At 46.0% G+C, this 12,448-nt stretch overlaps 1 protein-coding gene across 1 annotated transcript in view; it reads right to left on the reverse strand.

Annotated features, from left to right (window-relative positions):
- IL12RB2 (interleukin 12 receptor subunit beta 2) overlaps window positions 1-7,026 on the reverse strand; it is a 90,068-nt gene extending 83,042 nt beyond the window's left edge. Inside the window, exon 1 of the mRNA XM_077450514.1 lies at window positions 6,863-7,026. The gene's annotated coding sequence lies outside the window, so the exon portion shown is untranslated. The remainder of the gene's footprint in view (window positions 1-6,862) is intronic.
- Window positions 7,027-12,448: the final 5,422 nt, after the last annotated feature.

Here is a 12,448-nt window from a genome sequence, read left to right on the forward strand (position 1 = left end):
CATTATAGAATATTTAAAGAAAGTCAGTTACTTTGCTGAGTAACTAATTACTTTTCCAATGTAGTAATTGAGTTACCAACGCAATTACTTTTTGGGAGAAGTAATTTGTAACTTAACCAATTACTTTTTTAATGTAATATGACCAACACTGGTGATGGGAAATCTCCCCAACAGGAGACTGACAGCAAAAATAAACTGACAGGTGTTTTAACCATTTCCAATTCTACCCAAAACTAGCAAAAAATTTGCCCATGAATACACTTTAACTATTTTGTGAGTTGCAACACATCAATGTTCTATTTCTTCTGGAACAGGGTCCCATTAAAGGGATCTTATAACTGGTGGTTTTAGGTCAGTAGCTAAGCAGTGTAGTAAAGGATAAAAATGGCAGCCTGGATCTATCACCCTAAAGTACACTGCAGCTTATCAATTTCTTTCCAAATAGTTTCATTTCATGAACTGTTTAGAGATGTCAACAGTATGAATAAAGCCCCGTACACATGGGCAGAATGTCGGGAGACATTTGCCGGTTCAAAAAAAAAAGTGGCCGACATTCTGCCCCTTGGCCGGCTTCTGTTGGATGTTGCATGTTACATAGTTACATAGCAGGTGAGGTTGAAAAAAGGCACAAGTCCATCAAGTCCAACCTATGTGTGTGTGATTATATGTCAGTATTACATTGTATATCCCTGTATGTTGGAAGACCAGCAGCAGTCCGACTCCCGATCAGCACACTCAGCCAATGGCAGAGAGTGCAGATCGGAGTGTTCCGGCGTCCACTGGTCAGAACACAATAGCTCAATGGTGGAGATGACTGAACTAACCTTGCATGGTTAGTACAGCGGCTCCGACCGGAGCTGACTGTTTTTTTTTCTTTCAACCCATGGGGTTGAGCAAAAAAAATAACAAAACAAATAGTGTGTACCAGGCTTAACAGTCCAGCTGTCTGACCGGCGTGACCGCCATCCCATATTCTCTATTTGCTCAGGATGAAATAGCAGCTAGTATTCACTTCACTTTGTATTGCATGCTATTTTTTGCATTTTTTTGATGCATGGTTTCCTTTTAAGTCCGAGATCGGATGTGATTTGCACCGCACTGCAGTGCAAATCACATGCGATCTCTGTGCGATGCAATTTCAGCCATACAGATAGTATGGCTGAATTTGCATCGCATCCGGCCCAAACTCGTACAGGACCCTTTTTTGGTCCGCAGCAGAATCGGATCGCATGGGGGTTCACACCATGCGATCCGATTCCTGTACGAGTTTGCAGATCGCACTGCGATATGCGAACTGGTTTGGAGGTGTCATTAACTGCGGGAACCCGCAGTAGATTTGCAGCGTTCCCGCATCGCAGCACCTAGCCTAAAATTAAACTAATATTAGAATCATGCAGGTTCTCTATTTCTAGGTAACAATTGAAATAAAAGTTCTATAGTCCAAAGGTACTTATTACAAAACAAAAAGCCAACACTTTTCAGGGGCCAAGCTGCACCCCCTTCCTCAGGGTTTAGAATTATGTGTAAAGTGGAGGGATAGGACTAAATATGATTAACATTTCCTGAAAGACAAATATCTCAAAATTAATACTGGAACAAATTAACCCACCAACAAATTTTTCAGCAGTAATTCAGATATTTGTTCTTAAAGGGAATTTCAATACCGGTCAGAAAAGAAAAACCTTTGACTTAAGAATGATAATTCTTTTTGACACAAGAGATAATAGACTCATTGTTGATCTTATTTTTCTAAACCACTATATTTGCCTTTCTCAGTCTTTTTACCCCCCAGGAACCCTTGAAATAAGTTTCAGATCTCAGGGAATCCCTGTTAAAATCAATTCATTAGGGGTCAGTGGGAATTTTGCCCGTTACATTGGTAGTCATTGAGAAGAATGCCCTGTTTACAGGGGGATAAACAGATCATTGGTGTCATGCCACTGGCTCTGCCAATTGGCATTGGGTCTGGAACTATGCAGGCACAATCAGATGGGGGTTCAATCAGCCACAGCTCAATGAACCCCTACAGCCTCTGGAAGAACCCAAAGGTTAGGGGGCAGCACAGTGGTGTAGTGGTTAGCACCCTCACCTAGCAGTAAGAAGGGTCACTGGTTCCCAACCACAACACTACCTGCCTGGAGTTTGCATGTTCTCCCTGTGCCTGCGTGGGCTTCCTCCGGGCACCCCGGTTTCCTCCCACACTCCGAAGACATGCAGATAGGTTAATTGGCTTCTGTCCAAAATTGACCCTAGTATATGAATGGGGACCTTGGATTGTGGGCTCCTTGAGGGTAGGGACTGTTGTGAGTGCAATGTACAGGTATAGGGACAATTGTAGACACTCAGGTTGAACTGGATGGACTGGTGTCTTTATTCAACCTCGCCAACTATGTAACTATGTAACAGAAACCTGTCTGAGAATGGCTGTGCTTCTATATACTTCTATGACCATTCTCACCTCTGGGAAATGTTGTAGCCCACTTCTCTGCTCCTTCTGGTTCATTTATTACCCTGTGTTGTTTATTCATTTATTTATTTTTTCCTCTAACTTTCACAGATTGCTAACTTAAAATGTTTGTAAACCCTTACATATACCCAGTGAAGTGACTAACCTCATATGCAGAGATTAAACAAATCCTCCTACATATGTTGTACCTGTTCATCTGAAGCCCCCTCTACTCTACAACCTTCTAAAACACATGGATCAAAGGCTATTTCTCAGTTCCAGCAGGAAAGGGGTGGGGGTTTGATATCACACACTGCACAGCATAGAACAGGGAACTGAGTGTAATCTGAGACCTGAGTGGAGAGAAGGGACACCCCCCTCCCCCCTACACAGTCTCATAGGGAAGCATGCACAGCTGAGGCTGTCAGTCACATTCTGTGTGGTGGAAGGGGGTGCAGGGCCATCTCCTGAGATGCTGTGATGTCGGGATAATCTATCAGAACTTATAAATACAGATAGCAGAGGGATGGAGACAGAAATCACACCCGGTGCTATTGAGACACTATAGAGGGATATGCTCTGTTCATTTTTCATTTCAGAAATTTACAACCACTTTATTTGCAGGTCTGTCTTAGTATTTTCCTAATCCTTTGTGTTTCTGCAATTCTGGTCTATGGACAGATGCATAAAGCACCTGAGCTTCCGTTGAGCAGAACTGACAGTATTTTATGCTGTATGCCCCTAACGCACCCGTGTACATGAGATCATAGGGGTAGGGCTGCAACTAATGATTATTTTCATAATCGATTAGTTGACCGATTATTATTTCAATTAATCGGTTAATAACCTTAAAAGAAAGTGTGGTGTATAATTTAGTTAATATGTAAAGTTTAAAAAAAAAAGGCAATTTATTTTTAAATATCTCTATATGCAGTGGTAAATATAAATAACTATAATTGTTAGGGAGCAAAATAGCTAATCCACTCTGAGAATAACAGACAGAACAGATATACTGTATATACTATTAGAGGATATATACTGTATATACTATTAGAGGATATATACTGTATATACTATTAGAGGAGGATATATACTGTATATACTATTAGAGGAGGATATATACTGTATATACTATTAGAGGAGAGAGATACTGTATATACTATTAGAAGAGATATACTGTATATACTATTAGAGGAGATATACTGTATAAACTATTAGGAGAGATATACTGTGTATACCATTAGAAGAGATATACTGTATATATCATTAGAAGAGATATACTTTATATAATATTAGAGGAGAGATATAGTCTTTATACTATTCGAGTGTATATCGTTTATATACTATTAGAGGAGATATATACTTTAAAGGGTCAATCTGGTAAATATCATCAGACTCATTAACTTTAAGGAAATACAAAAAGCTGCGCCAACTAGAAAATAATCTATACGTTAACTACCCAAAATAAAAATAAAAAATAGAATTGTAAAGATTAAAAATAATTGATATATTCAAAACTTAAAAATAAAAAATGACAATTAATATGATTTCTTAATCAAAGAGTTCATAAAAAAGTCCATAAATAATCCACAGTTGCGATCCTATATAAAAACACCACGGTGGTTACACACACTCGAAAAGCGCACAAGTGCCCGTCACCTTATAGTGAGTGTGCTTACCAGGTGGAAGCTTAATTAGAGCGTTGTAAATATATCCTCAGTCTCCTCAGAGTACTCCTCCTTTTAATGGATCAGCTGTCATATAGTATTGTATGATGTTATGGCCTTTCCAGGGATCACGTGACTGATGACTGATGTCATTAACTTTAACCCCATTTTGTTACTGGCCGATTAATCGATTATGAAAATATTAATCGATTAATTTCATAATCGATTAGTTGTTTCAGCCCTACATAGGGGTTAAGTGTTTTCTATCTCCTGCAGCCAGTCATCTTAGAGTGTTTACGACTTCAGCAGAGAGATTCTGTAGGCACAAAGCATTATTTTGAATATTTGTACTTTCTGTCTAAAGTGATTCATGTACTCTATGCAAGAAATTGAAACCAATACATAAATGTAAAAGCTGATTTATTATTCAGCAAGGTATGTCTTATATAAAAAAACAAAGTCTGACACATTTTGTAAAGTATTCTGGGTAAGGGTGATATCTATAGGGTGCTTTCAGTGTCATTTATTAAAAGGTTAATTAAAAACTTTGAAGCGCATGTTAAGAGTGTGAGCTCTGTGTTCCAGCCATGTAGGAATGGACTGGCGGTGTGTTCCATCGAGGCAGTTCTAGAGTATGAGCTCCACATAGAAATGGATGATTAGTGTTGCATGGATGATGTTATAGTGAGCACTATGATGGGTGGTGTTGCATGGAGGCTGTTATAGTGTGTGGGATCTGTGTTCCAGCCATGTAGGAATGGATGGGCGGTGTTGCATGGAGGCTGTTATAGCGTGCAGGATCTGTGTTCCAGCCATGTAGGAATGGACTGGAGGTGTGTTCCATCAAGGCTGTTCTAAAGTATGGGCTCCATAACATAGAAATGGATGAGTAGTGTTGTATGGATGTTGTCATAGTGAGCACTATGTTACAGCCTTGAAGGAATGGATGAGTAGTGTTGCATGGATGATGTTATAGTGAGCACTATGTTCCAGCCATGAAGGAATGGTGAGTAGTGTTGCATGGATGGTGTTATAGTGAGCTCTATTTTCCAGTCTCATATAAATGGATGAGTAGTGTTGCATCTAGGATGTTATAGTGAGTTCTATGTTCCAGTCTCAGGGAAATGGATGAGTAGTGTTGCATGTAGGATGTTTTACTGTGCTCTGTGTTCCAGCCTCGAAGGAATGGATGAGTAGTGTTGCATGGAGGATGTTATTGTTATAGTGAGCATTGTGTTCCAGACATGTAGGAATGGACTGGTGGTGTTCCATCGTGGTTATTATAGAGTGTGTAAGCTCTATTTTCCAGTCTCATAGAAATGGTTGAGTAGTGTTGCATGGAGGATGTTATAGCGAGCTCTGTGTTACAGCCTCGAAGAAATGGATGGGTGGTGCTGCATGGAAGCTGTTATATTATGTGTGAGGCGAGATCTGTGTTCCAGCCATGTAGGAATGGATGGGTGGTGTTGCATGGAGACTGTTATCGTGTGTGAGATCTGTGTTCCAACCATGTAGGAATGGATGGGCGGTGTTGCATGGAGACTGTTATCATGTGCGGGATCTATGTTCCAACCATGTAGGAATGGATGGGCGGTGTTGCATGGAGACTGTTATCGTGTGCGGGATCTGTGTTCCAGCCATGTAGGAATGGATGGGCGGTGTTGCATGGAGACTGTTATCATGTGCGGGATCTGTGTTCCAGCCATGTAGGAATGGATGGGCGGTGTTGCATGGAGACTGTTATCATGTGCGGGATCTATGTTCCAACCATGTAGGAATGGATGGGCGGTGTTGCATGGAGACTGTTATCATGTGCGGGATCTGTGTTCCAGCCATGTAGGAATGGATGGGCGGTGTTGCATGGAGACTGTTATCGTGTGCGGGATCTGTGTTCCAGCCATGTAGGAATGGATGGGCGGTGTTGCATGGAGACTGTTATAGTGTGCGGGATCTGTGTTCCAGCCATGTAGGAATGGATGGGCGGTGTTGCATGGAGGCTGTTATCGTGTGCAGGATCTGTGTTCTAGCCATGTAGGAATGGATGGGTGGTGTTGCATGAAAAAGCTATCATGCTGATCCCACAGCTTCCGTATTTAGTATATTCAGTAGCAGTGGCCCAAAGCAAGCATACCCCCCAACTTTCTGAGATGAGAAAGGTGGACAAAGTATAAAGTATGTAGGTGAAGGACACACCCTGCAATGCGATTAACTGTAAATAATAAATGCGCAAATGATTGGTTATTATTTTTTTCACCACTACATTTTCTTTATATCTGCATTTCATATGAACAAATTCAGTCATTCAGTGGTTGGATTTATGGTTTACTACAGTATAACACTTCTAGTAACTAAATAGTACATTGCTTTATAGGGGTCCATACATCAGACCTAAAAGGGGACAAATGAGGAGTAAAGAGGGACAGTTCTAACAAAACAGGGACAGTTGGGAGCTATTGAAGCAATCTTGCTATTCTGACTTTCGTCAGATTATTCTGATCTTAGCGCTAGCTCCAGTGGGTATCTAAAAGTACTGAAGCCAAACACAGCCAAGCAGCCAGCATTTTCAAACCAGCAATGGCAAATGCTTGTATTTTGCTATGGTTTTCTTCTTTGCATCCTGCGATTTTTATTGATTTGATTGTTACCCAACAGGGCATTGGTCTGACAATTACACATGGTGTGTAAAGTACCTACCTCACCTGACATCATACTTAGCCAAAAGGAGCAGAGAGAGCTTTACAGAACTTACCTGCAGATCCTGTTGCTGTAGGGAGAAGGTCATTGTTTCTCCAGCTTTCTGCATCAGGCGTGCATTTCATATGAACAGCGTGCATCACTTGTCTTCACACAACAGTCACCCTTCCAACCCAAGGACATTTACTATCCCTTCTACAACTCCGCGCTTGCAGCCTTCTTTATGGTGCCGTCTCACAGGGAAGCTGAATATCAGCCCAGAAACCACAGACCAAACTCCGCCCCCTGAGCGATTCACACAGTCCTTTCGGGCTTATAGCTGCAATTTGTGGTCATGCCTCTGTAGCACTGACCCCCGAAGGAGCTGCTGGTTTTATTTGGGCTTACCGTTACCTCACTTGTTTGCTTCTCCATCTTGGGGTTCCCGTGGTAGATGGCCCAAAGAATGTGGAAACTGACGCTGAATCCTCTTTTGGGTTATTTATTTAGAACAAAACAAAGTCTCTCAATAAAGGGTAGAGGGTAAGGAGTGAGTTCAGGCACTTAGATTGCAAATATGGAAGTCTTAAAATCCAGAGAATAAAAACCGTTTCACAACTGGATTTAACAACCCCCGGATAGACCTCCTCTCACTAGGCCTAGCAGCCGGTGGGATGCTCGACGAAGTCTCTGCCACAGACTTGTGCGATACACTTGAGTGTTACTGAGGGATGTGAATAAATTTAAAGAACTGACATATGGTACCAGTTTCTCTCAGCCAACCCGGCAATACTGTATGAGTGTTGATCCAGGTTGCGTCCTTCAACTAAGCCTCCAGGCCAGGGGCGGACTGACCAGTCGGTCACTCGGACGCCGCCCGAGGGCCCGCGGACATTAGGGGTCCGGACTCGGCCATATGAGAGGCCACTTGCAGCGGCTGAATTACATGCCGCGATGCAGATGCTAACTGTGCGCTGATCCCCGCCGGCCCCTCCTTCCCCCGTCCATCCCAGCCCAGGTGCTTGTACTGTATGCATCCTGACATCACCTGACTTGGGACCGACGAGAAGAGTGGAGGGGCCGGCGGGGAGCAGCGCGCTGTTAGAAGTGTCTCAGGCTCAGCATCCAGTGACTCGGTGAGTGAAGCCGAGACACCAGGGCCGCCACACGCGATGGGGGGGGGGCGGTACAGACAGATGCATGGGCCCCGGGTCCCTCCATCCCACAGTGTCCTCCTGGCTGTGTGCATGTCCCCCTGTGCTGTGTGCATGTCCTGTGTGCATGTCCCCCTATGTGCATGTCCCCCTGTGTGCATGTCCCCCTGTGTCCTGTGTGCATGTCCTGTGTGTATGTCCCCCTGTGTGCTGTGCGCATGTCCCCCTGTGTGCTGTGCGCATGTCCCCCTGTGCTGTGCGCATGTCCCCCTGTGCTGTGCGCATGTCCCCCTATGTGCATGTCCCCCTGTGTGCTGTGTGCATGTCCTGTGTGCATGTCCCCCTGTGCTGTGCGCATGTCCCCCTATGTGCATGTCCCCCTGTGTGCTGTGTGCATGTCCCCCTGTGTGCGTGTCCCCCTGTGTGCTGTGTAAGTGTCCTGTGTGCATGTCCTGTGCTGTGTAAGTGTGTGTCCTGTGTGCATGTCCCCCTGTGTGCGTGTCCTCCTGTGTGCGTGTCCTCCTGTGCTGTGCGCATGTCCTGTGTGCATGTTCCCCTGTGCTGTGCACATGTCCTGTGTGCATGTCCCCCTGTGCTGTGTGCATTTCCTATGTGCATGTCCCCCTGTGCTGTGTGCATGTCCCCCTGTGTGCATGTCCTGTGTGCATGTCCCCCTGTGCTGTGTGCATGTCCCCCTATGTGCATGTCCCCCTGTGTGCTGTGTGCATGTCCTGTGTGCATGTCCCCCCGTGTGCTGTGTGCATGTCCCCCTGTGTGCAGTGTAAGTGTCCTGTGTGCATGTCCTGTGCTGTGTAAGTATGTGTCCCGTGTGCATGTCCTGTGCTGTGTAAGTATGTGTCCCGTGTGCATGTCCTGTGCTGTGTAAGTATGTGTCCTGTGTGCATGTCCCCCTGTGTGCATGTCCCCCCGTGTGCATGTCCCCCCGTGTGCATGTCCCCCCGTGTGCATGTCCCCCCGTGTGCATGTTCCCCCGTGTGCATGTCCTCCCGTGTGCTGTGTAAGTGTCCTGTGTGCATGTCCTGTGCTGTGTAAGTATGTGTCCTGTGTGCATGTCCTCCCGTGTGCGTGTCCTCCCGTGTGCGTGTCCCCCCGTGTGCGTGTCCCCCCGTGTGCGTGTCCCCCCGTGTGCGTGTCCTCCCGTGTGCGTGTCCTCCCATGTGCGTGTCCTCCTGTGCTGTGTGCGTGTCCCCCTGTGTGCTGTGTAAGTGTCCTGTGTGCATGTCCTGTGCTGTGTAAGTGTGTGTCCTGTGTGCATGTCCTCCTGTGTGCGCATTCTCCCTCCAGTGTCCCCATGTGTGTGTGCATTCTCCCTCCAGTGTCCCCCTGTGTGTGTGCATTCTCCCTCCAGTGTCCCCCTGTGTGTGTGCGCCTTCTCCCTCCAGTGTCCCCCTGTGTGTGTGCCTTCTCCCTCCAGTGTCCCCCTGTGTGTGTGCCTTCTCCCTCCAGTGTCCCCATGTGTGTGTGTGCGTTCTCCCTCCAGTGTCCCCATGTGTGTGTGTGCGTTCTCCCTCCAGTGTCCACATGTGTGTGTGTGTGTGTGCGTTCTCCCTCCAGTGTCCCCCCCTGTGTGTGTGTGTGCGCTTTCTCCCTCCAGTGTCCCCCCCATGTGTGTGCGCGTTCACCCTCCAGTGTCCCGTGTGTGTGTGTGTGTGTGTCTTCTCCCTCGAGTGTCCCCCTGTGTGTGTGCCTTCTCCCTCCAGTGTCCCCATGTGTGTGTGCGTTCTCCCTCCAGTGTCCACATGTGTGTGTGTGTGCGTTCTCCCTCCAGTGCCCCCCCCCTGTGTGTGTCTTCTCCCTCCAGTGTCCCCATGTGTGTGTGCGTTCTCCCTCCAGTGTCCACATGTGTGTGTGTGTGTGCGTTCTCCCTCCAGTGCCCCCCCCCCCGTGTGTGTGTGTGTGTGCTTTCTCCCTCCAGTGTCCCCCCATGTGTGTGCGCGTTCACCCTCCAGTGTCCCGTGTGTGTGTGTGTTCTCCCTCCAGTGTCCCCCCCCCATGTGTGTGTGTGCGTTCTCCCTCCAGTGTCCCCCCCCCTGTGTGTGTGTGTGCGTTCTCCCTCCAGTGTCCCCCCCCCCCCCCGTGTGTGTACGTTCTCCCTCTAGTGTCCCCCTGTGTGTATGTTCTCTCTCCAGTGTCTCCCTGTGCAGGTTTGGCTTGAGTGTGGAGACCAAGGGGGCCCCATGATCTTCTATTGCTCGGGGGCCCCATGAGTGGTCAGTCCGCCCCTGCTCCAGGCTCCTTCAGAGAAACCAGCCTTGCGCACGGTCTTCTCCTGAAAGAGTCCTCCCCTGCAGTTCTTCAGTTGCTGGGCCTCTCCCTATAGATGAGACGGTACCGGACCACCCTTGGATCAGTAGGCTCCGAAGTTCGAGACTCAAGGATGCATAGTTCCGCACCCCAGGCCAGGAGGGCCATGGGGCTGGGTTAGGAGGACCACCAGAACCAAGCAGACAGGAAAAATAATCCCCCGCCAACGTGGCGTCGTTACCTTAAATACCACCCCCCCAGAATGCACAGCAGGAAAACACTCCCACTGGGCTGGTTCCGAGAGAATAGTGACATTCAATGCACCCAGCTAGACTGCGTTTCTACTCTTGCTGACGGTAACAGCGACACCTGTGGTCAAGGAGAACCCAGTACAGCCCAGCTGGGCTGGTACTGAACCAGAGATTTAGAGAAATAATCCCGAAGCCCAACTGTGGCTTCAGGCATCTTAACTTTTCAAAAACCATAGCGCCTGCTCATCAGGAGCCAGCACTACACCTCTAACAGCATGGTGCTGGAGCTTCTCACAACAGCCTACATATCAGGAGTCAAAGTAATTTCTTCAGGATTTCGGCATTGCCTCCTGCAGAGGATTTGTGGTGGTGTTGGGTGGGGATGCTCATGTAAGCCTGTCCCTAAGGCTGCATTTACACCTGAGTATAGTGTCCTTGAGCGTTTTTCTGGCTTTTTTTTGTGCTATCTTGGTGCATTTTTATGCATGCGTTTTTGAGCTTTGGCATTTTTTTATTATCCAATAGAGAAAACTATTATCTATTGCAGTGATCTCCAAACTGTGGCCTGGGGTCAGATGTGGCCCTTTGCGTGCTTTTATCTGGCCCTTGGGGCCATATTTGATCCTCTGACACCAACAGTGGGGCATAATTCCCACCACTGACACTAACAAAGGGGCACAATTCTTCCCAATGACACCAATGATGGGGCAGAGTTCCTCCCAATGACACCAACGATATGACAGAATTCCTCCCATTTTATTTATTATTATTTATAATATTTTTTAAAATATTTTTTAAGGTTGAGGGTTAATTATAATTTATTTATGTATTAGTACGCATTAGGGTTGATTTACTAAGGCTGGAGATTGCAAAATCTGGTGCAGCTTTGCATGGTAGCCAATCAGCTTCTAATTTCAGCTTGTTAATTTAAGGTTTGGCAATAAAACCTGGAAGCTGATTGGTTTCTCTGCAGAGCTGCACCAGATTTTGCAGTTTCCAGTTTTAGTAAATCAACCCTATTATTTTACTTATACTGATTTTTAGTTATTTGGTGATCAGTTTACATTTATTTATTCATATATTATTGCTATTTTATGTTTTACAACTTTTAATTGGAGCAAAAAAATCCGGAACTTTTTTAAGCTCCCAGGCATTGGAGATGTGAACCATTTCCGTGGAGAAGAATAAAAAAATAAATGTTTTCTCCTCCAGCGTTTTGGAGCTTCAAGTTGAAAGATACAAAATGCTGAGGTGTGAATGGGGCCTAAAGCTGAACTCTAAGCCCTCGTACACACGGTCGGACATTCCGATGGAAAATGTCCGATCGGACCGTGTTGTCGGATAATCCGACTGTGTGTGGGCTCCATCGGACAGAGCTGGGCTATAAAACTTTCCGACAACATGATCCGATCAGACTTTGTCCGATTGTGTGTAGAGAATTCCGATCGGACAAAGTGCCACACATGCTCAGATCAAATTCCTACATCAAAGCTATTGGCTACTAGCCTGAACATAGTCCCGTCCGAATGAAATAATGTCATCACGTTACGTACGATCGGATTTTCCAACAACTCTGTCCGACCGTGTGTATGCAACACAAGTTTCGGACAAAATCCGACGCATTTTGTTGTCGGAATGTCCGACCGTGTGTACAAGGCCTAATATAAGTAAATATTTGCCATATACAATAGTCATCGGTATCCTTACTTGAATCTTGGTGATTTTTGTCTATTTCTTCCAGATCTGTGCAGTAATCCAGCGTGAGACTTTCCCTGTAATAAAGACCGCTCACTGCTGCTCTCTCTCCCCTTGTGCAGGGTGACTGGTCTTGTCTCCGCCCCCCTCCCGTAGTTTTCTACAGGCTGTCTGTAGTGGGTGGGGCCTACTGGGTCCATCCTGCAGCTCTGCTCTCTGCACAAGCCATTTACAATAAAAAAAAAAGTTTTTTTACTTTTTTTTGTTTGGGAAGAATTAAAGGGACTGCCATGGATA

The sequence above is a fragment of the Lithobates pipiens genome, unplaced genomic scaffold, assembly GCF_037356315.1.
Source record: "Lithobates pipiens isolate NorthernLeopardFrog02 unplaced genomic scaffold, aLitPip1_a1.2 Scaffold_23, whole genome shotgun sequence".
Lineage (NCBI taxonomy): Eukaryota > Metazoa > Chordata > Amphibia > Anura > Ranidae > Lithobates > Lithobates pipiens.